Source organism: Macrotis lagotis, chromosome X, assembly GCF_037893015.1.
Source record: "Macrotis lagotis isolate mMagLag1 chromosome X, bilby.v1.9.chrom.fasta, whole genome shotgun sequence".
NCBI classification, from domain to species: Eukaryota; Metazoa; Chordata; class Mammalia; order Peramelemorphia; family Peramelidae; genus Macrotis; species Macrotis lagotis.
Window position 1 is genome coordinate 43,365,196 of NC_133666.1, and position 24,401 is coordinate 43,389,596.

Here is a 24,401-nt window from a genome sequence, read left to right on the forward strand (position 1 = left end):
TTATGAGACTCTTGCATGTATACATACCACTGAAGTCCTCATCTACAGGAGGTGATAGACTCTAACCATTCTGGAGTCTCATTTTCCAATAATTCCAGTGTAAGGTCATGAAGGCCAAAATTACAAGAATTAGAGTGAACTATCAATCACTGGAGCATCTAAGCGGCACTGTAGTGGAGTGCACCAGGCCTGGAGTCAAGACAACTGACCTTCTTGAGTTCAACCTTGGGTTCAGACACTTCCTAGCCGTGTAACCCTGGGAAAGTCACTTAATCCTGTTTGCCTCAAGTTTCCTCACCTGTAAAATGAGTTGAAGGAAATGGAAAACCACTCTAGGATTTCTGCCAAGAAAACCCTAAACAAGGCCACAAAGAGTAAGACAAACTGGAAACAACTAAGCAACAAAAAAATCCATCAATAAAGTTGTGGCTTCTTGTTACAATGGACCTCCCTTGTCCCTCCCTCAGGGCTGACCCTGAAAACAGCTCTTCTTTCAGCAGGAAAATATTAGCTTCTGAAATAGCCTTTTCCACTTGGGGACAGTTCTAATTGTTAAGGAATTTTTCTTCCCATGATGCTAAAATTGACTTCTTTGTCATTTCCATGCATTATAGGTAGTTTTACCCAGAACTAATCTAAATCCTCTGCTATATTTCAACTTGTAAAATACTCAACCCTTACAAATCTGTCTCTCTTACTCTATGGATATAAATCAGTTGTCAAATCTTACAATTTCTTTCTCCACAAACTTATTTCCTCACAACTTGGCTCCAAATTACCTTTCCAGATTTGTCATTTTTACTTCCAATCAAACTGGTATTCCTGCAGTTCTTACTAACAAATCATAACTAAAATAATCAAACATGAATAGGAAATTGTGACATGATACCAGGTATGAAGCAGAACCACAGAATAAAAAAGAAATGAATCTACAATGAAAATTTCTTGAATAGAAATCACAGTTTACTTTTGCTTGTTCTTACATTTTCTATGATGAGTAGCTACACAAAGAAAAATACAACTTCTTCTGAAAAACTTTTATGAAATATTTACATTTGACTGTTTTGTTGTATGTCCTTCAATTAAAAAAATTTCAAAATTCACCTGTTTGGTTAGCAATGCTGATGACATTAACCAAATAATTACTAGCAAATAATTGTTATTTATAAATGCTCCACATTCACTGGCACATGTACAGGGGTTGTCTGAAAATAAAACATATTCAATCACAAATCTCTCCCTAAAATATTATTACAGGTAATTAATAATAGGTAGAGTTAAGAGTTTTTGTACTATCGAATAAAATTTTGAAGAATTAACTCCTTTTTGTTAATGAAAATGTGTTGATATGTTATATTATGAAAGTTATCTGATGCACAGAAAATCAAAATCAGCAAACTTACAGGATTTTTATGGTAATTTAAACAAGACCCAATTTTGACTTCATATTCTGACATCACCATGAAGGATGTTTCTCCCCTGTATACCATTTACAAAAAATGGGTGCCAAGTCCTATCTAATTTAGGTGCTCTGACAGTGCAGGCAGAAGCTGTTTACAGAATGTTTTACATGCAGTCTAAAAAACAGGTGAATTGGTTCAGAAAGGACACTATAAAATCAACACTGTAGTAGCCTCAAATTAAGGACATCAATGATTCTTTTCCTCCATTTTTCCTTTAAAAATAAGCACAAAGCCTCCTCCTGGTGCTTCCCTCCTGACGCCCCCCTCATCCCCCCCCCCGCCTCCCTGGGCCTGGACTCGCCACCCAGGGCTCCTCTGTGTGGCATGGCCCGCCTCAGGAGCGCTGGGCAGGTAGAGGATGGCAGTGGCTAAGCCAGGCTCACGCTGAGGGCAGCCCCGCTGCAGCTCCCAGCCCAGCCCGGAGGCACTGCCAGTGGTACGGCCCGCACTTGGGGTATTGATGCCGGCTCTGCTCTCCCAGCAGCATGGCGGACTACCCGATCATCAGTGGCCCCGGCTACTTGCCCGAGGACAGACTCACAGAGCAGCAGCTTTTCGCCATCGCCGAAGGCCTCACCTACGATTTCCTGATCCTACCAGGAGTCACAGACTTCATAGCTGAGGAGGTGGATTTGACTTCAGCTCTAACTTGGAAAATCACCCTGAAGACACCATTGATTTTGTCCCCTATGGGCACTGTAACTGAAGCTGATATGGCCATTGCAACTGCTCTGATGGTAGCATTGGTTTCATCCACCATAACTACATTCCTGAGTTCCAGGCCAATGAGGTGCACAAGGTCAAGAAATTTGAAGAGGGTTTCATCACAGATCCAGTAGTGTTGAGCCCTTCACACACAGTGGGTGACATGCGAGAAGCCAAGATGTGGCATGGTTGCTCGGGCATCCCCATCACTGAGGCAGGCACCATGAGCAGCAATTTCGTGGGCATCATTTCTTCCAGGGAAATAGACTTCCTTGCTGAGAAAGACCATGCAACCTACCTCATGAAGTGAGGTGATGACAAATCGGAAGGACTTAGTGGTAGCACCAGCAGGTGTGACATTGAAAGAGGCCAATGACACCCTGCAGCGCAGCAAGAAAGGAAAACTGCCTATTGTTAATGACAGTGATGAACTGGTAGCCATCTTTGCCCAGACTGACCTGAAGAAGAACCGGGATTATCCCCTGGCCCCCAAGGATGCCCACAAGCAGTTGCTCTGTGGAGCTGCCATGGGCACCTGGGAAGATGACAAATACTGCCTTGACTTGCTTACTCAGGCGGGTGCCAACGTCATTGTGCTGTACTCATCTCAAGGGAATTCGGTGTATCAGATTGTTATGGTGCACTACATCAAGCAGAAGTACCCCCAAATGCAGGTGATTGGTGGGAATGTAGTGATGACTGCGCAGGCCAAGAACCTGATCAATGCTGGTGTGGATGGGCTTTACGTGGACATGGGCTATGGCTCCATATGTATCACCCAGGAAGTGATGGCATGTGGTCAAACTCAGGGCACTGCTCTGTACAAGGTGGCAAAATATGCCCGTCACTTTGGAGTCCCTATCATTGCTGATGGTGGGATTGAGATGGTGGGTCATGTGGTTAAGGCCTTGGCCCTTGGAACCTCCACAGTGATGATGGGCTCCTTGCTGGCAACTATCACAGAAGCCCCTGGTGAGTACTTTTTCTCCAATGGTATATAACTCAAAAAATACCATGGTATGGGTCCCCTGAATGCTATGGAAAAGTGTAGTAGTAATCAGAAGAGTTATTTCAGTGAGGGGGACAAGGTGAAGGTTACCCAGGGTGTCTCAGGGTCCATTAGAGATAGAGGCTCCATCCAGAAGTTTGTGCCCTACCTCATCACTGGCATCCAGCATGGCTGCCAGGATATTGGTGCCCAAAGTCTCTCTGTCCTGCAATCCATGATGTATTCTGGAGAGTTTAAGTTTGAGAAGCAGATGATGTCAGCACAGATCAAAGGTGACATCCATGGCCTCCATTTTTACAAGAAGTGGCTGTACTGAGGACAGCGGTGGTGGCCAAGGAGGGGGGTGGAGGCGTACTCCATGGGGCCCCCTCAGGCACTGCTTCCCTCCACAGTTGAGCGGCCAGAGTGGCCCCCATGGATTTGCACTACAGGTTCCCAGACCTTTGCCCTCCCAGGATGGGAGAAGGGAGCCAGAGGTGGCCCCTTAGGAGGCTGTGCTTCTCTCCCCCCACCCCACCCCTGTTTACCCTCTTCCCTTCCTCCTGAACCAGGACTGCTCTCTTCAGGGGCCTCCTCTCCCGGGAACAGCTCACTCCTCAGGCCCCTCCAAGCTCACCAGCCTGGTCTCCCAGGGCTTGTGCCTCCTTCAGGTCTTTTTTGCTGCACCCTGCTCCTTTTCTTCAAACAGGGCCTCTCTTGAGACCCTAGTTCTGAGACAGGGATGGAGGCAGCTCCAGGGAAGGCCCCTACTCCAGCATTCCTTAGCTTCTTATCCTATAGGGTACTTCCTACCCATTACCCCTTGCCCCACAGCAAATGGTGCTCTCTTTGGCCCTGCCTCCCCCTCCCCACTTCTGTCCAGACGCAGTCCACTTCCTCAATCTGTGGCTGTTGTGGGCCTCCAGCCCAAGGAAACTTTTTTCCTGCTATTGCACTTGTCCCACCTACCAGAGGGAGGTCTCTTCACTCTTCCCCTGCTCCTTTGAGCTGCCCATAGGGCTTGGTTTTAAGTCTACCCTTCACAAAAGGTATGTGCAGCAGAGACTACAGAGAGGCAAGGCCACCCATTTAGTCTGCACCTTTGCTGGTTCAATCCACAGCCGCCTCTCCATCCCTGGCCATGGCTGAAAGCTTTAACTGTGCACACTTTGGGGCCACGGTTGTGTTGTTGTGCATTAAATGAGCTGAATAAAACAAGCAGGTCTCCAAGGAAAAATAAATAAGCATAAAATACAAATCTTAATTCCAAGATGATATTGTAAATCTAAAAGAATGAAAAATTATGAAAAGGAAATAGAACAATTAATGGAAGCAAAATGGTATTTTGACTATCAAAAGAGCTTCAGATTTAATTAGAGGACTCAAGTTAAAATCCTGGGGTTCTTCCACTTATGACCTAAACGACCTTAGTTCAGTTACCTGTTTTATTCAATCCTCAGTTTCTTCACCTGTAAAAATGATTCCAAAGGTCCTTTCCGTTCTCAATTTGAAATACTGTGAATAAAATTCACAAGTCACCTATATACTTTAATATTTCAAAATGTATATGTTCTTTTAATCAATAAAATCCTAAACTCTCAGGGGGTTTAGTAAATAACTTTAAGAAAAACGATCTTCAAACTTTTGATGTAAGAGCTTCTTTAAACTAAGCTAGGCTGGACTTTGGAGAACAGACAGATATATGGGTCTTGTGCCAGGCTGGTTCTCCAAGACTTTGCTCTACAGGACCTTCTAATCTAATCCAAAAAGTATTTACTAGCCTCCCCTAGGTCTAAAACACATAGGGTAATGGAGTTAGAAAAACAAAAAAAAATAATCCCTATTCTCAAGGAGCTTAGATGCTACTCTAGGGATATAACACATGAACAGCTACATATAAATATAATTTAACAGAGTACACTGACAAATATGGGGGTCTAGCACATCTCCTCTGTCCCATCCACCAGGTTTGTGAACAAAGGTTAATTGAATGGATATAATGAGTCCCAGGGAAAAGGTGATGCCATCCTCTCTGGAAATCCTTAGTTGGGAAAAGCTGAGGTCCTGACATCTGATGGCACAGCATATTTTTAAAACAATTTAATATCTCTTAAAATACTATACCAAAACAAACAAAAAATATAACAATTGTTTCTCTATATCTAGATCATTCCCTTAATTTTTTCCCAGTTAAGCAAAACCAAACAATGTAGCTTTCCAACCTCTGGATTCAATACTAGTAAATGCAGTTATTTTGATTTCAATTCTATCGTAGATTTCAAGACTATATAGCATGATGAGGCTTTGGGAGAAATCTGGTGGTAAACTCTAAAATTTATATAATTAGGTTAGCAAGCCACTTAGAACTATCCAATATCTGCCAACTGCAGCTTGTGTTGCTATTTGCAATAAGTACAATCTTTTAAAAATCTCCTCAGTTTAAAAGAAATTTAAGACATTTTTCCTAAAGTGAAACAAGAGAATGTGAATCTGATTTGACTGGATAATCAAAACAGACCAATTCCAAAGATGAGTTTGTCAAGCAGATGCTACTCAGGAGGTGTCTGAGAAAAAACACTCAGCCTGGCAGAAATATACCAGTTGACAATTTTAAAGAAAAAAGGGGGGGGGGTAGGAGAGACATCTGACAACAACATCAAGAAATAAGGCACCTTTCTTTCAAAGGCTATGCCTAAAAGGCAAGGTGGTATGGTTGCATTCTAGAAGTGGAAGCTCAGAAGAGGCCTAGTCAAATAGAAAAACCATTTTCAGACCCCAAAGGAGAAACACCTAATAGATGATAAGATAGAAGTTACCTAGGAGATCAAAGGTGGAAATGAATAATTCAAATGTTGAAGATATAAAATGTAAAATGTTCATTAACCAATTAATAGTTAAACTTTTCTTAAAGAGGAAAGCTAGTACAGTAATACTATTAAGTAATACAAACCACAAGATGTGAATGTAAATCATTAAAGAGCAGACCACCTTTAGGAGTTGCAGGGAGTCTATTTTATTTATTTTTTTTAGGTTTCTGCAAGGCAATGGGGTTAAGTGACTTGCCCAAGGCCACACAGCTAGGTAATCATTAAGTGTCTGAGGCCAGATTTGAACTCAGGTCCTCCTGACTCCAGGGCCGGTGTGCTCTATCCACTTTGTCACCTAGACATTCCAGGGAGTCTCTTTAAAGAAAAATGATTTTATATTGCCAAAATCCTTTTCAAAAATGGCATATGAGGGAGGCATCTGTGGACTCTCCAAAGAATAGTCCATTTAAAAAACTGGAAATAAAACAGGACCCTATCAACTGTGGAATGGTTTTAAAATCACTAAAAATGGGTAATTCAGAGAAGTACAGAAGACAAAGTCTTCAAAGTCTAAACTGATACACAATGAAGTAAGCAGGAACAGGAGAACAATAAAAACAATTACGCTAATATAAAAATGAAGTTTCAGATTGAGAGATTATAAAGACCAATTTTGGCTTGAAGAAAGGACAATCTAAGATCTAAAGTATGGTAGAAAGATGAAGGGGAACTGAGAATACAGGGAAAGAGTTAGTGTGTAGGGGGGGATGGAATCCCAAATCTGTCACTTTCTGTGTGACACTGAGTGGACCACAAAAACTCTAGATTTTTGTTTCTTCTTTTGTCAAAACAGGCTTGTACCAGATGACCCCAATAGTCCCAGCCAGCTCTAAAGATACAATGCTGTGATCCTTCCCCAGATAATCTGAATAGTCTTGAGCTATTTACAGTCACACAGTAGGTGAGGTCCATGGTAGAAGTGACCTCTCATCTTTTCCTCAGCAACTGGTTCCCCTACTAGGTGGCCAATGTTGCATCACTATCACACTTACATGATCGACAGAGCTCCAGTTGATAATGCCAGCCTGCCAATTTAGCTGGTGTTTTGGTGATCTTGAGGATTACCTTCAAGTCTACCCTTTTGGGCAGGACACAGAATCTCTGGGTATTAAAAATGCAATACAAAATCAGACAGAGTGCCTTCCCCTTCTGATAGCTTTCTATTATGATATGATTGGTACCCAGACTGGATCTCTGATCTCAGCAAATTTCACACAGGCGTCTAGAACCCATCCCTTTTGGATGGTCTCTAGCACCAATCTAGATTAGAATTCAGTTTTGTTCAATTGTTTCTGACACTTAGTGCCCCAATTTGGGGTTTTCTTGCCAAAGATACTGGAGTGGTTTGCCATTTCCTTCTTTAACTCATTTGACAGATGAGGAAACCAAGAAAAACAGGGTTAAGTCACACAGCTAATGTGTCTATCACCAAGCCCGTGGCTTTAGTCAAATGTCTTCCTTCCTCTAAGAAATATGTGCTTAAATCTTCCACCCAAAGAAACTGATTTGCCACGGGTCTCAGATTGTAGAATAACCTATTCTTCTTTACCACATTGTTCCCTCCCTCCTTTTTTGAAACCACTTATCTGTAGGTCCCCTTCTCCCCCCACCCTCAAATCTGTTCTGACTTTTATGTGATACTAGTTAGTACAGTAGATTATAACCATTTTCGGGGTAGAATTGACTCTGAGAACTACTGAAGCTAAAAAGAGCACCATCTTGTGGCCACCATGCAAGTGGCTTCTCCTAACTTGGTCAGGCTGATCCTAGCATGACACACAGTTGATCTCACCATAAATCAAATACTCTAACATTTGTCTAGCTTTCAGAGGCTGGAAGTTTTGTCCTCTGCTGACTCAGCCTTTCCCAAACCAGGAGGAACCTACATTTCATGGTAAGGTATCCCTGGAACGACAAATTCAGATAAAGTTGGTAGGGACCTTAGATGTAATCTAGGCCACTGCTTAACAAAGCAGAAAACTGAGGTATACACAGAGAGGTTCACAAGAAAGAAATCAAAGACAGAGTAATAAGTGAACATATACCAGGAAAGCCTAATATCCTACATTTATCCTACATTTTCTAGGAACAAACTGCTATCTTCACGTGATATCCCAGAAAAGGACAAAAATGCCACTCACAATTTTTCCGTGTGCACTGGAAGGAATTGCTTATTCTACGCAGGAAAAAAAAAATCTAATTTACAGGGAGCCCTATTAGACAAAAAAGGAATATGAAATCAAAATATTTAGAAACCAAAAGCCCCTCCCAGCAGCATTTGGGTCTGAGAGGTAACTCCACTATGTTTAAGCATCTCACCTCTCTCATTAGGGGCCCCACTGCATTGTTTAGAGAGCTTTATAGTTATTAGATATGTGTCACTGAGATCCTCCTCTCACTGGGCCTACATATGCCCCATGGAGTGTTGATGAGACTGTCCAATTTTCTCTACCAGTGATCTGTTAAATACATCATTTGAGAGAGGGAGAGCCCTCCTTTCAGAAATTATATGTGATGAGCATGAGAGAGCATACAGATTTTGGGGGAAAGAGAATTTATTAAAGACACAAAGTATGAATATTTAATAAGTTCTCTACCCACACATATCCTGCTACCAGAGGTGACCTTCAAAAGGAGATCCCAACACTAAGAACATGTTAAATGACAGAGCTCTTTCTAGTGAGTGACCAGTTTGGGCAATAACTCAGCATGGCAAAAGCCTACTAGGCTTTTCTCATTTAAGTAGTTCAAAATTCACTAAAAATAATGTCTAGGCAGCAAGGAACCAAAGAAATGGGCTCAGATAGGAAGATGATGATCTCATTTTTCATTCTAGATTTCTCAGTTATGGGGGATGGCTAGATGGCACCGTGGATAGAGCACCAGCTGTGGAGTCAGGAGTACCTGGGTTCACATCTGACCTCAGACACTTAATAATTACCTAGCTGTGTGGCCTTGGGCAAGCCACTTAACCCCATTGCCTAGTAAAAAAAACCTAAAAAAAAGGAAGGATGCTAGATTTCTCAGTTACATAGTTGAACCACAATAGTCAGTTGATGTGCATCCACTCAGATTTCCATCCATTGGTGCTTCAAAAAAACTATATTTTGGTAAATCATTAGTTTTTTTTGGTTGTTGTTGATCTATTTAACGGATTTCTCCCTTAATTTACTATCCTCCCTCTAATTTCCCTTTTCCTTTTTCTCCTTTTATTTTCTGTTGAATGAAATGCATTTCTGTACTCAGCTCAAACTAAATAGTTACAACTTCTACATTTAATATTAGTTTGTCTAGGAGGCTAAAAAGAAAGTCTAAACTACCAAAGATATTAAGAATCTTCTAATTTTTTTTTACCATTTCCCAAAGTCTATGGAGAAAATGATGAAGTCAAGCAAGCTCTAGATGCCATCATTTTCTCCAGAGACTCATTTTCCTGCAAAATCAAATCAACTCTGAAATTCAAAACTTCTTCAGTGTCTCCTGTCCCACAGGCCTGCCCCCCCCCCCCCACTGAAGAAGGTAGAGACCAGAGAGCTTTTCCCAGTTCTTTTATTAAAGGAAAGGGTCCTGGGCAGATTCATCATCATTTCCCTCTTGGCTGCTTACCTGGACTTCATCACTGTCTCTGGAATCTCAAACTTCTGCAGGATCAAATCAACTCTTAAAACTCACATCTAGTCAGCATTTCCTGCCCCTCACCCCTCAATCCCCTCCACCTTTTACGGAGAAGGTGGGGGTGAGAGAGCAGAAGCAGATAAACCAACAGGGAAGATATTAATGACAGAAGGACTTATGGTCTCTAAATCAGGTTAGAAGGGCTTAGGCATTTATTAAGAAATATTGCAAAGACAAAGAAAAATGAATCAGCACTTAATGAGGCAAATGACTCTGTAGATTCTCAAGAAAGCATGGAATTACAACATGATGTCCCTTAATAGCAAAGAAGTATTTAGGGTCTGGATGACAGAGATAAGTGGAAAAGGAAAAACCTGAATCCATAGTGGCAAGTCTCATCAAAGAAACAAAAAGAGAAAATTATTGACTAGGAATGCAAATATAAGGTAGTGAAGAATAATCTGGAAAAAAGAAAAACACAATAACATTAAAAGAAATCATGTTCTCCATATAAGCAAAACATACTGATCACAAGGCCAGGATACATAAAGATAACTCTCCTAGAAAAACACAAGTTAAAAAACTGAACACAGGATAATTTCTGAATATAGAAAATAAAATGCCAATTGAAAGAACCTACAGATTGCCTCCAGAAAAATAATAATAAAAATTAGCACTGCAAAACACTTTAAAAATATCAACTCATTTTTAACTTCAAAATCCCGAGAGGTAAGTGCTACTATTATCTCACTTTTCCAGATGAGTAAACTGAAGCAGAAAAAGGTTAAGAGCCTTTCCCCAAACCACACAGTAAAGTTTCTGGACCAGACTAAACTCAAGTCTCTAATCAGGTCCAATGCTTTATACTACAAACTCCAGGATATGAAGGGACTAAATTTAGGAACTGAATTCACAAACAACAAATTCTGCAAGCAAACAAGAGAAAGACCAGAGAAAGCAGTGTAAATTCAATTATCATAAGATTATTCTGTACCTAACAGAAACCATAAAATGGAACACTATGTTCTGTTTAAGATGCAACATAAAGTAACATGACCTACTCTACAAACCTGAGCCTAAACCTAAATCAGATGTTCAATAAAAGAGGCATTCAAAACATTTCTAGGGGCGGCTAGGTGGAGCAGTGGATAAAGCACTGGCCCTGGAGTCAGGAGTACCTGGGTTCAAATCTGGTCTCAGACACTTAATAATTACCTAGCTGTGTGGCCTCAGGCAAGCCACTTAACCCCATTTACCTTGCAAAAACTAAAACAAAACAAAATATAAAAAGACATTTCTAGAAAGAAAATCAGACATGAAGAGATTATTTGCTTTCTAAATATGCAACAGATAGATACAAAGGGTAACAAAAATAGCAACGGAGGACAACAACAAAATAACAGAGATTATTAGAATGATTAAGAATTAAGAATGAGCTCCTCATTTAAAAAGACAATACAAAAAGCAAGGCTGAAAGCAGGAATCAAATCGAAGTGAGAATAGAAGAGCAAGCCTAAAAATATATCTCACAATACATCCATTTTTTTTAGGTTTTTGCAAGGCAATAGTGTTAAGTGACTTGCCCGAGGTCACACAGCTAGGTAATTGGTAAATGTCTGAGACCAGATTTGAACTCAGGACCTCCTGACTCTAGGGCCGGTGCTCTATTCACTGTGCCACCTAGCTGCCCCAACAAGTCCATTTTAAAAAAAATTAAATCGCTGAATGACCAAGATAGAGGGAAACATGAACATGAAGTACTTATTCAAATCAGAGGCTAACAATAATGGGAAAATAAATATTATAGTCTCTCAGGAAAAAGAGAACCTATAGAATAGGAGTGGAGCCAAAGGGAGGGAGTGGGGGGAAAAAGGAAAAGAGGAATATCTTGTATCAGTGATGGGAGGGGGTAGAAGTGATGAATGTTCTTATGGGAGAAGAGAGATTCTATAATGGAGATGGAGATCTTACAATGGACTTTGTCTACAGGTATTTGGTATATAGGGATATCAGTTATTGTGACTGGAGAAAGAGAATCAGAGCTCTTGGATGAAAATACCCCAAAGAGTGAAAAGGAACGTACCTAGGGAAGAAGTGATAAGGCAAATGGGGGGGGGGGAGGGCCAAAGGGAGGGCAAAATTACCAAACTGCACAATCAAGAAAATATCCAACAGAGGCAATATCCTATCATCTGTATGCATTGGTATTTTTAAGAGTAAAAGCAGGGCAGGGGGGAGATCACAAGGTAGTAAAAAAGTCTTTTTGGAAGGTAACCCTTAAAAGCTGCATCAAAGGATTTAATTACATGAAGAATAAAGGAGGACCATAAAAAGGATTAGGGCTCTTAATCCAAGAATAAAGTCTAGAATAGACAAAAAGGAAAGATAAATAATGAAAAAGGGAAAGAAATACTTGCTCAAAAAAAAGGTATAGGAAATGAAAATGAAAATGAAAATGAAAAAAGTAGTAAACAAAACAAAATCAAACTTGGAGGAAAGTAAGGGGGATTCAATCACTTAACTGAAAATAAAGAGAAAAAAGAATTAAATAACAACATAAAAGTGAGAACAAGGAAAAATCTGAAATCAAGAAAGAGGGATTTTCAGAGAGAAAATAGGGTCAATAGGAACAGTTGCATTAAGTTATAATAAATGAATAAATATAGTACTGCTTGCTGAAGAAAAGGGAAAAATTCTTACTGAGGCGGAAAAAACCTAACTCGGGAGCAGATAGGTGGCGCAGTGAATTGAGTACTGGCGCTGGAGTCAGGAGGAGTTCAAATCTGGCCTAAGGCACTTAATACCTGCCTAGCTGTGTGACCTTGGCCAAGTCATTTAGCCCTATTGGCTTAAATAAATTTTTTTTTTTAAAAAAAGAACCTAACTTTCAACTTTACTTTTGGGGGGAATTAATTTTAAAAATTTTATTTATTTTGAGTTTTACAATTTTCCCCCTAATCTTGCTTCTCTCCCGCCACCCCCCACAGAAGGCAATTTGCCAGTCTTTCCATTGTTTCCATGGTATACATTGATCTAAATTGAATGTGATGAGAGAGAAATCACATCCTTAAGGAAGAAACATAAAGTAAAAGATAGCAGGATCAGACAATAAGATATCAGTTTTTTTCCTAAATTAAAAGTAATAGTTCTTGGTCTTTGTTCAAACTCCACAGTTCTTTCTCTGGATACAGATGGTATTCTCCATTGCAGACAGCCCCAAATTGTCCCTGATTGTTGCACTAATGGAATGAGCAAGTCCATCAAGGTTGATAACTCTCAACTTTAAATGCCAATGTATTTATTAAGCAATCCAACAAAATGAAAAAGAGTAATGAATTGGATAAGAAAACAAAACCCCATAATCTATTTCTTTTTTTTTAAGATTTTGCAAGGAAATGGGGTTAAGTGGCTTGCCGAAGGTCACACGGCTAGGTAATTATTAAGTGTCTGAGGCTGGATTTGAACTCAGGTACTCCTGACTCCAAGGTCAGTGCTCTACCCACTGTGCCACCTAGCCACCCCTCCCATAATCTATTTCTTACAAGAAATAGATTTTAAAAACAAATACATGGAATAAAAATAAGGAACAAGAAAAAAATGTACCAGGTGAATCCAAAAAAAGCGGGATTTGCAATCTTCCTATTAGGCAAAGCCAAAACAAACTTTTTATAACATAGAAAGCAATAAATAAGAGACTAGATTATGACAAAATGAACTGTTACTAATATCAAAATTAATGTCCTCCAAATGCCTTGCCATCTAAAGTTATAAAAGAAAAAATAAAGAAATCAATACCCAGTTTTAGATAAATCTAGCAAAAAAAAGGAAAAATAGAGAAGTAAACAAATTTCTGGAGAAACTAGAGCTAAAATACTTATTGTGTCTCCTAAATGGGACTGCTAAAGAATATACTCATTTCTCAGCATCACATGGAACTTTTAAAGAAACTTACCATGCACACAAAGGTATTACAAATATTTTTAAAATGTATAAAATGTTAAGTATATCCTTTACATGCTAAAACAGTCCTTGGGGGAAAATCATATCCTTTATTAATATATATATATATATATATAATATATATATGTATGTATAAGATATATATATATATACACATATATATTTGTCAGTAAAAGAGAAAAAAAGAAAATTAATGATCTGAATATACATTTAAAAAATCAGTCAACAAATAAACCTGACATAAGCCTAAAAGAAAATTTTTAAAAGTAGAAGAGAAACAGATAAAATAAGAAACCAACGAAACTATAGAAATAATAATTAAAACTACAAAGTGGTCTTAACAAGGGTTAAAGATAGGTCAAGACTGTGGCAACTTACACTGTTAATAATGTGAGTCTGAGCTCAGGTTGTGGCAACAGCAATGGAAGAAAAAGGAATAGACACTGTGAAGGCAGAATGATATCTTACAATGATGAAGCACTGTAAAGTTATTGAGATGCTTTATATCTCATTGGATCCTCATAACAATTTTGTAAACTAGGTATCATAATTATCACCTTCATTTTACAAATGAAGCTACTGAGGTTCACAGAGGTTAACTGATTTGCCTATAGCTAACCCAAATAATAAGAGATGGAATTCTATCCCAGCCCCTTATCCTCTATACCTATATAATACCAAGTTGGCAAGCCTGGACTCAGGAGTCAGGTAACTAAAGCATTCAGCAAAGGAATATCTTATATCTTGTGTTGGAATAAAGGGGACAGGAATTTCTAAGACCCTTCAGCTGTTCCCAATTGCAAATTATCCCCAAGCCTTTGTGTAAGAGGGCCTGTCCAAGGACCTTATAAGACCCATTCTAATGCAGAAAATCACAGAGGCGTGTCCTCACCCTGTCCTTAGTTGGAAATTCTTGCCAAGTTCATGTTTCAGGATAGTTCTCCAGGCAGCTGGCATTCTAAGTCCCTCACTCCCACTGGTGTGCTGTTACAAAAAGACCTTTCTGATCCAGTTTAAAATAGACACATCCATTCAATAGCTCACAAATAGCTTTATATTTTGAAACATTCAATAGTTACTTATTTAGACTAAAATTCTTGAGGGTGAGAAGCTTGCCTATAGGAGAAGTTTTACTTCTAGGAAATGCAAGGATAAGAGGTATCTCACATTAACTCTGATTATAGTCTCCTAACAATCTATACACTACCTTTTTAATTGTTTAGAGAGATCATGGAAGAATATAAAGAGTTCATTCTGCTGATACTTTAGAAGTAACATTCTGAATATTGCACTATCACTTGAAAATCATTTAAAAATTAGAAAATACTTTATGTTCAATAGAGAAAATATTGAACTGGATAACCTTTAGGATCTCTCTCATCTTTAAATGGATAAACACCAATGTACTAGTCAAACTTTGTGTTCTATCTCCATTTTTATGTCCAGTTTATTCCATAATATAGAACCGATTCCACCCTGGCACTGAAAAAAGCTAGTATAGCAAAATGAATTCAAGTTCTGAACTTGTTATTAGGAGACCTAAATTTGAATACCATCTCAAACATTTATTAGTTGAATGACTTGAGAGTCTCAGTTTCCTCATCTATAAAATAAAGATGATATTTGAACTTCCTATATCACAGGACTGTTGAAAAGGGGGGAACATTAGAAACATGAGTGGTAATCTCCAGATTTGCCTGATATGTTTCAAGCTGAAAAGAGGACAATGGTTAAATTAGTTTAGGAAACAACAGAATAAGATCTCTAAATTGAATTATATAATTCTGGGGACAGACTGGGAAGATTGAGGCAAATAAAACCAAGCAAAAAAGAAACTAGCCACTGTGTAACAAGTTGAGCTAGTTAGCTAATTTATTGGCTAAAACTACTCAGAAGGAAAACATTCTGAGATGGCAACTGCAGATTAGATGCTGGATTAGATCACCATGCTCTGAAGCCCAGAGCAGGGATAAATGTACATTTGCCATCTTATGTCATATGCTTGACTCTAAAGTCCCCATATTACTTGTGATGACATGTGGCTCAGTACTGAAAGAATTCAATTTTGGGAAAACAAAGCAACCCTTGTATTGGTCCCCACAATAAGATGGAGAGGAGATCATACATCAATGAAATTTAGACACTAAATCATGAACAGTCAACTCCATACATTTTAAAAGGAGTGGTTCTTCCCTCTAGCACTGTTTTCCTGTACACTTTCAAGAATATAAGACTCTTCCGTCCCCTCACACTCCTACCCAGCTTCTACTAGGATAAGGATTTCTTTCCTCCTACCACAAAAGCCAAGGAGGAAGTTCATACAAGTAAATGAGGTATTCTACCCAGAAAAGTCTGAGTCTGGACCTAGGTCCCTAGTTACTGCTTCTGGCAATTTCTTTGCCTAAGCATAGGACTTTTGGGGGATTGGCTATCTCAGAGTTATAGAGTTCCTGGAATACTCCATGAGTGATTGGCAGCAGGAATTTTTAATGCAACGATGCCTTTCTCAGATAAGGCAACCACTGCCAGTTGGAGCAGTCAAAGTCACGCCCTGACTAGCCAGAAGACACCGAGAAAGGACACGATGGAGATTAAGGTGAAATGGCTGTTCAGTAGTCATATTCAGTTTTTCATGTTTTAAATATCTTAATTATGAAGCTCCTAGAACAGTACAATCAGTTTGTTTCATGTCATAGAACTTCATCAATGGATACTTACTTCCTGGTCACCTTCTCTGTTTTAAAGAATTTCCTTTTGTGGAGGAATCTAAGCTGTTTTACATCTGATCTATATTGTATGATGAGTACCTTCAAAATCCCTTTTGAGGAGATGCTAGACAGAAGCCAAATCTAATCTTTTAAGTGACTTTTCCCAATGGCTCCAGAACGGGAATCCTTAGTAGGAAGTACCCAGGCTGGGTCCAATCATTTCTGTGATTACATATGAAAAGGAAGAAAAGAGAAAATAAAAAGAGTTGATAATGAGAGTTGACACTTAAATGCAGTACTTTAAAAGCATTATTTCCCTTCATACCTAAAACAATCTTATGAGGTAGAGCAGAATTATCCTAACTTTATGGTTCATGAATCAAATAGTGGAAGGGTAAGTGTCACATAGAAAACTACTGATTTACACATTCCTAATTTGAGCCCTAAAACAACCCTGTAAAAAATAAACAAAAACAAACAAAAACAAAACAAAACAAAACAAAAAAACAACCCCATGAGGCAGGTGCCAATATAATCATCCCATTATATAGATGAGTAAATAAAAGCTTAGAAATGTTATCTGTGTTCACACTTGTTAGCAAGCATGATGGGAGATTCAGTCTTCTTGATTCTGAACCCAAAATGCTAGATTAGCCACACGTGTTTGAAAAGGTACTATCAACAAATCTAATAAAAGAGGGAGTATGGTGAAAATAGAGCCATTATGGAGGTACAATATCAGAGAACTTTAGGAGCAAGTTTCCTGAAACTGGGTCTAGTCCCTATTCTATAGATGGCTCATCCTAGACCTGGGGTCCTGGCAAGGCCAGATGCAGATTCTATCTTCCTTCTTTCAAGACTTCAACTCCAGGAGCAGCTAGGTGGTACAGTGGACTAAGCATTGGCCCTGGAGTGAGGAGGACATGAGTTCAAATCCAGCCTCAGACACTTAATAGGTAATTATTATGTGACCATGGGCAAGTCATCTAATCCCACTGCCTTGCAAAAACAAAATAAAAAAAAGAAAAAAGAAAAATAAGAGACTTCCATTACCAGTAGTGAGAGTGCAAATCTGATCTGCACAGTGAGGATGGGGGGGTGTCCCTCCACCAACAGAAATAACCAACGCTTCTTATTTATATAAGATGTTTAGAGAGATGCAGAGAGATAGTGACTAGTCAAGGATCAGACAACCATGATATGATCAGATGCAGTACCTAAACTCAAGGTCTTTTGATTTCAAAGCCAGTCCCCTAGCCACTAAGCATCACTGATGTTCTAATATTTGCTTAGTATATATGAGACACTTCTGATGCTGTAAGATATGTATGAAGGAAAAAAAAAGCTGTGCTTCAGCCTATTTATCCTATGGGTTATCAAGAAAACCCACTCACAGTTAGGGTTTAGCTAGCATGAACGACTTACCAAATGAAGAAAGGATTATGAATCGGGATACTCTAATGTTCCTAGATTTACTATGTTTGGCACAGACAGCATAAAATACTATCAAGAGGCAGTATGGTCAAATGAACAAAGAGCAGAGCTTAGAGACAGCACGACCTAGGCTCAAATACTGATTTTGATATTTGCCAGTCGAATGACTTTGTGAAATTAATCAGTCAACGAGTACTTATTAACTATCTACTAGGAGCCAGGGGACTATGTTAGGCCCTGAAGATTCTAAGAATGAAATAATTCCTATTCTCAAGGGTTTCACAATAATGATAGGCAACAAGTACACATATAAGTATATAAATATATGGATTAAGTACTTAAAATACAAAGTAATCAAGTTTAATCTATCTGGCCTCAGTTTCCTACAGACTAAAAAAGGATAAAATGCCTTAGTATCTACCTCCCAAAGTCACTATGGGACTTAAAATGAGATTTTCTCTCTCTACACACACACACACACACACACACACACACATACACACACACGAATTTATGCAGATGTGTTGTCAATTTCCAAGCTCTATGTACATGCCAGTTCTTTTGATAAGAGACTGTGACTCAGGCTACTGCGATGAACCAAGCTACAAGCACTGAGCTAGGTACAGGGCATATGAAGACAAAAATTCAATGGTCCTTGCTTTCAAGAAGCTTACATTTGGTTAATATCAAGTGTATATATACTATAATCATTTCCTGGGAGGGGGCAAGGAAACCGGAATGAGGAGGCTAAAGCACCATCACCTTTCTACCAAGTAGAAGACTTCCTGGAAGGAATACTAATCCACTAAAGGAGACAACTAGGCAAAGTGGGCAAAGGATACTCCCAAGTACTCAGCATTTATTCAGAGGATTAACTGGGATGCCTCAATAATGAGATGAAATTTTCCTTCAAATAACCTACAATATTTTATGCAATCTACTGAGGAAGTTCACTTCCCAAGTCCCTCTGCTGAATTTCTATCTTTGTGACCACTTTTGTTTTAATTTTTAAAATTTTTTTATTTTTTTGTTTTTTTAGGGGTTTTTTAGGTTTTTTCTTTGCAAGGCAAACGGGGTTAAGTGGCTTGCCCAAGGCCACACAGCTAGGTAATTAATTAAGTGTTTGAACTCAGGTACTCCTGACTCCAGGGCTGGTGCTCTTATCCACTGCGCCACCTAGCGGCCCCTTTGTGACCACTCTTGCCATTTCTACCCCCTTAAGACCTACCCTGGAATTTTTATCCATTCTTCCATAAATGAAAAAAAATGCCTTATTTAGAGAAAGACAGTTATAATCAGTATAGTAGAAAGAGAACTATATTCAGAATCAGGAGTAAAGGTAAAGTCCAAGATCTATGATGGACTTGAGACCTCTCTGGGCTTCAGTTTCCTCCTTTTAACAAGAGGAGACTGGATAGTTTCTTTAGTTCCATCCTAAAACTAGATGTTGATGAGAAACAAGCAACAGGGAACAAATGAAAGAACGCTGACTATGGAGTTGGAGGAGCTGAGCTAGATTCTAGCCCTGCCATTTAGTATGAGGGATGCCGTAATCCTTTGCTCAAGGTATCTAATATTGTTTTTCTACATCACTATTGTCTCTTTCAGACTTAAGAAATTTCCTTCCTGATAACGTGAACCAAATAACCAACTGTTGAGGAAGATCTGTAAAATCCTCCAAGTGGTAGGGAAATTGCCTGAGGTATACAGAGGGAAAACGACTTGGTCATCAATACCCACATTTTGAGTATGGAAGGTGAAATTTGAACCCAGGTCTTCTGGATTTCTAGCCTACCTAAAGAAATAATCATTATGAAAGATCATAGATTTAGAGCTATAAAAGAGCTTAGAATTCATTTAGTCCAGCCCCTTCATTTGAGAGACCAGAAAAATGAAGCCCAAAGAAGGTAAAGTGACTTGTCTAAGGTCACACAGTTAAATAGCAGAGGTCTTATGACAAATCCAATTTTCTTTCCAGCATCATGCTCTCTCCAGTGGTGGGCACTCAATACAAGCTGGATGACACGACCTGAAAGTGCTAGCAAATCTTTCTGTTAGTTGAATTCCAGACTTGAAGACATCCTGGAAGCCTAACAGGAAGTAGAGATAAGGAAGTCTAGTGAGAGAGTAGCATAAGCACCAGTTATTACTTTTACAAATAGAATTCTAGAACTAGAAGAATTGCAGAGATCATCTATGGTTCCTTAGATCCAATAAGGAAATGAAAGCCCTTTGTCTCCTGGTCTAGTGCTTCTCTTGAAGGAGTTCTCCTTTATCTGTCATTGGCTAGCTCTCTCCAGATAATGAACCTGCTCTTCAGTCACATGTACAGAGATGACTAAATGAAAACTCATCTCTACTATTTTCAAGACAACATTCAGAATCAGTCTCAGAGATGGAAGGGACCACAGAGACAATCAAAACTAACTCAGACATGCATGAAAAGACCCACTTCAATATCACCCCCAAATGTGGCTAGTCAGTTTTGGCCTGAGACTCCAAATAATGCAGAACTCAATCCAGCCCAGAGTAGTCCAACCCTACTGTTGGATAGCTCTGCTTTCATAAATCTTTTCTTATAATCAGCTCAGATTACGTTTATTTCCTTTTCCCAGTTAACATCTCTCACTTTTTAAAATCAGCCCATGATCTGAGCACTAGAGACACAAGAACAAATAATCAAAACACCTATTTGCAATGGTCTTACATCTTAACAGCAGAGATACTGAGCAGAAAGTTACTAAACACAAACACATACCAAGAAGTTCAATTCATGGTTGTTTGGGAAGCAGGGTATTAGCGGTCAGGGAGATAAAGGAGAGTTAAATGTTTGAAGTTGGCTACTCTAAGCAAGGAAACAATTCATTTCAGGGACAGGGGATGCCCAGCACCAAGATACAGAGACAGGAGTATTGGTTATGAGGAACAGAAAAGCCAGTTTGGTTGTGTCATAGCATGTGGGAAGTGGAGTACTGTCCAATGAGGCTGCAAAGGTCCCACTGTACCTTTGGATATATAAGGATATGTAAAGCTTTAAAAGCTCAAGAGAGAACTTTCGGTTTGTTCTTAAAGCCAACAGAAAGTCAGTGGACTTGACTGAGTAGGGGAGAATCACATGGTCAGACCTGTCCTTAAGGAAAATGACTTTGGTAGCAGTATACAGGTTAGACTGACTGCAGTGAAGAAAGAGTTGAAGCAAGGAGACTACTCAGGAGGCCAATGTAGTGGTCCAGGTGAGGGTGGATGAGGGGCTGAAATAAGGCTATGTAAATGGAGAGAAGGGGTGGCCTCTGAGAGATGCTGAGAAAGACTGAAAGTTGAATGGACATGAGGGAGGGTGAGGTATCCAGGAAAACAGTAATTTTAGGAACTTGAGAGGGGAAAATTAAAGAGTTGAGTTTTAGAAATGTTAAATTTAAGTTACTCCCATGATAATCCAGTTTGAAATGTCCAAAAGGCAACTGGTAAAATAGGACTGAAAGTCAGGAGACAGTGCCTAGATAAACAGATCTGGGAGTCTTTGATGTGACAGTTAAAGCCATGGCAGTGAAAAGATCACTGAGAGACAGGGTAGAGGGAAAACAGAAGAGGGGCTAGGAGAGAAGTTTAGGGAACAATTTCTCATGAATGGATGATGGGCCAGCAAAGAACTCTCAGGGAAAGCAGCCAGACAGAAAGGAGAACTGGAGGGAGACAGACAGACATCATGAAAATGCAGAAAGGAGAGAATATTCAGAACGAGAAGGAGGTCAGCAGATGTGTTAAGGATGAGAACTAAGGGAAAACCTCCCATCAAATTGGTATAGTTAAGAGATCAATGGCAACTCTGGAGAGAGCTATTTCAGTTTAGTGATGAGTTTGGCAGTCAAGAGAAAAGGATGAGGAGTGGGAAGACAGGAAGTGAAGACAGAAAATGTAGATCATTTTTCCCCCAAGGACTATGGCTCATAAAGGATGAGAGATAAAGGATGATAGTATGAAGGATATATGATCAATTGGGGGAATTATAAGGATAGGGGAGGCATGGGCATGTTTGAAGGTAGAAGGAAACAACCAATGATAAGTAGAGGTTGAAGAAACAATGAATTATTATTAAAGGAATTAAATTAGAGTCAAGGAGGAGAACAGGAGTTTGAGGAAGGAAGGGAAGGTTTGTAATAACTTCTGTGGAGATTGAGACAGAGAATCAAGTAGGAAAGAATAAAAGAACTGTCTTATTGAGCAGAGTTAGAGTCCAGTTAAGGTTAGCTAACATGCACTTGTAACGTACCCAGTTCTAAGACTTCCTCCAGTTCCGTTCAGTAGCTCTGCATCTGGCATGGTCATGTGGAACCTCATTATCCTGCTCACCCTCTTCTGGACCCTTTCCAGTTTGTCAGTTCTTCTAATATTATTGCAACTAAGAGTAATACATCCAATCTTAAATATTTTACATTAAAATTAGAAAGTGAAACAGAAAAAAATATGAAGATTCAAGTTTTGTTACAGGTCTCTATAAGGGATTCAGGGGATTAGTAAACTGTGTGTTTATTTTTTAAAGTGGCATATATGCATGCACACACACACACACAGAGATATATATATATATAAAGTGGTATATATAAATATATAAAGTGGTATAAATATATTATGTTTTTCAGCATATGCCTGAGTAATTTTCCTGTAGTACTTAATGTTTACAAAGCACTTTTCCTCATGACTCTGTGAGGCAGATTGCAGGACTCAGCTCCATTTCAGAGAATTACAGACTTGAAAGGGACCTCACATGCCATTCAGTCCAACCATGCATGTATGACTTTAAAGAGAAAAAAAAGTAGCAGCACTAATACTAAAAATTATTCATTAGTGTTTTAAAGAAACACCAACAGATAGTAAACTGATTTACCAAGAGAAGGAGAGAAAATAATTCAGATTAAGGGGTAGCTAGGTGGTGCAGTGGATAAAGCACCAGCCCTGGAGTCAGGCGTACCTGAGTTCAAATCCAGCCTCAAACATTAAATAATTACCTAGCTGTGTGGCCTTGGGCAAGCCACTAAACCCCATTGCCTAGCAAAAACTTAGAAAAGAAAGTAATTCAAATAAAAACCAACTGAAATAGTTTTCAAATTAAGATATTTGTTTAATGAAATAGAATTTTGGACCTCAAGGAGACCTAAAAGGTTATATAGGATAAACCACATATAGAATATATATGGTCTTTATAAAAGTTCTTGTCACCTGGGATCCAGTTACCACTTAAAAAGCTTCCAATGGGAAAAAACTCCATTTCACTTTTGGGGATCTTTAATTTTGGCGCATTCTTTCCTTAATGAGCTGAAATCTGCCTCAGTAAAACTTCTACCCATTAATCCTATTTCTGGCTGTAAAAGATTAGTAATCCATGTACTAGTTTGGGAGACCTGTTATCTATAACCTCCTTCACTATCTGTCCTTTGCTACTCCTAGGGGGAAAAATAATTCATGTCCCTCACCCATCACAAGTTTTGACTTGTTCCTTATCTCTCCTTATGAATCTTTGAACAAAGCTTTGACAGAAAAGACATAAGGGCACTGCCAGTATATTTGCATACAGACTTCCTTCAGGGTAAACTCTGATAGAAAAGGACTCATATATAAGGATACTTGAGAGTCACATACTGACTTAGCAAACCACACATTACCAATGTTTTATTATATTTGATATTATTTTTTTAAATAGAACTAATTACATTTTAACCTCACTCAGGCCACACTCAGGAGTGCTGTGGGCCAAACATGTCCAAAGTCAATGTTGGAGCAGTGTAAGAGGTTGAGGTTATGGGATAGTTTTATACAGTGGCAATAGGACCACTGTACACCATACTAGAAAGTGAACCAAGACAGAGAATCAGGAAACTTTAGTTCAAATTACAGCACTGTGAATATTTCTGTGATCTTAGGTAAGTTAGGTAAGCTCTTAGGACTGGTTTCCTCATTTGTAAAATGACAGGAACTAAATGACTTCTGTGATCCCCATTAGGTCTATGATTCTATGACTGCTGGTCACTACTATCTTTTGGTTGAATGTGTTAGAGATATCATGGAATAGTTGTAGTATATGACGTAAAAAGTATCAGTAAAACTTTTTTAAGAAAAAGAGTAAACTAGTAGATAAATGATTTCTACCCAAATTTGTATTGTCTCAGTTAATAAAAATCTCTAAACCTTATGTATTATGTAAGTTACTTTTAGCACCTTCTAATTTAAAAGCCCAGGAACCAATTAGCTAGTTCATCAAACTATAACATATGGACTAAACAGAACAAGGTGTTTCAAAAAGCCTTTTCCTTCACAATTTTCCATCCTAAAACCTAAGGTATTATGAATACCTTAAACATGAAAACTGAAGAAAGCAACATAATCTGGGGGGAAAAATGTTAAAACAGCTACTTACTATAAAATAGTATAAAAACAATGGGAAAAGCATGGCCATAATTACCTCTAACATACTTAGTGATCACAGCCTTTCAAATGTTCTGCTAGCTGGAGATGGAAAAGTCAGCAAAAGAGACTGAGATAAGACTTCACTGATCTGTTAGCAGTTTGTTTAATAGATCAGCTAAATAAGAAGCAGCAACTTTAATTATTTAAGTTAGGAATAAGAAAGGGAGCAACCAGGGATAGTTTAAAGGCTGGCATGGCT

The 24,401-nt window shown here is 38.9% G+C and overlaps 1 long non-coding RNA gene and 1 pseudogene across 1 annotated transcript in view; one reads left to right on the plus strand and one right to left on the minus strand.

Annotated features, from left to right (window-relative positions):
• LOC141499889 (uncharacterized) overlaps positions 1–24,401 on the minus strand; it is a 49,044-nt gene that overhangs the window by 7,326 nt on the left and 17,317 nt on the right. The gene's annotated exons all lie outside the window — the stretch shown is intronic.
• Positions 1,949–3,493, plus strand: LOC141498466 (inosine-5'-monophosphate dehydrogenase 1 pseudogene; annotated as a pseudogene).